Genomic DNA, 1,233 nt, shown 5'->3' with positions numbered 1-1,233 from the left:
AGCTAGCCCTGGAACTCACTGCCATCAAAAAAGGCAGCAAAATAGAAATCCACAATATTCAAATAAATGTCAATCAGATCAGACACAGAATGGTTTGGAGCAACTGACACAGCCTGCACAGGACACATCTCAGAAAGACGCATTGCTCCGGTATAGCAGCATCTCATCTATAGGTGCACATGAAAGGCAGGAGCAGGGGGAAGGTATTAAATCAAACCATTCGTCCTCTAGTTGCTGGAGAGCTCTGAGCAGTTGCAATTGCTCCTTTCGGGTTTCTACCCTATTGCACAGAGATGCCACCTCAGTAATTAACTGGCAGTGGGCACCGGACATGGCAGACAGATCAAAAACTGCATCTAAAATCCCATAGGGTAGTGGCGGAAAGTAAGATGAGAGTGTAGCAACATATCTCAGTGGAGGAGCCAAGGCCAGGGCAATTGTAGACAGTTTGGAAGGAGCTACCTCTCCTATGAGAGCCACCTCCTCCAAGGGTAGCAGCTCCAAAACTAATAAGGGGAGGGTGAAGAGGGGGAGAGACAGATTCCTTAAGAGATCGCTCTCCCTCAAACACTAAATGCTAAAGATCTGGCCATTCAAGGTTGGTTCTAAAAATATCATTAATAAAAAACCAGTAGCTAAAGACAATAACAGATATCTTTATAAATCGAAATGCTTCACAATAATCGTTAAAACAATCACCAACTCTATACCAATAATTCTCATCAATTATCCCCTCTTGGGAGGAACCATGGACAAATATCTCCCACAAAATCTAAAAATTCTATTAATTCCTGTTTCTTAACCCTAGTTCCTTGTGTTTTGAGTGACTCTTTTGAGTCCTATCACATAAAGTGACTGCTTTGAAAATGCTCACCACATGTCTTACCATATTTCTCTTAAGATCTGCGCTGCTTGATTTTTCCTCCCGGACTGTCTCACAGTAGTTTAATCTGTGGCGTCCTGACTGAACCGAAGTCGCTGTCTAGTGCTTCTCAAGATGAACAGATAGGCCTACCCTCCACTGATGAGCAGCATTCTCTCCTCTGTGATCCCCTGGGAAACCTGTTCCAGTGCCAGGTTGTCCAGGCCCATAGGACAGTCAAACAGGGTCTGTGGAAAGAATGAAAGGTGAGAAACACAAGGAAGTCTGATTGATCAAGCTGTCAAATTTTTATTGTTCCCAGGCAGGTTTTATGCCCACAGAAGCAGGGTATGGGGAGGGGGATGACGCAG

The sequence above is a fragment of the Mus pahari genome, chromosome 12, assembly GCF_900095145.1.
Source record: "Mus pahari chromosome 12, PAHARI_EIJ_v1.1, whole genome shotgun sequence".
Classification (NCBI taxonomy): domain Eukaryota; kingdom Metazoa; phylum Chordata; class Mammalia; order Rodentia; family Muridae; genus Mus; species Mus pahari.
Note: the sequence above shows the minus strand (reverse complement) of the source record.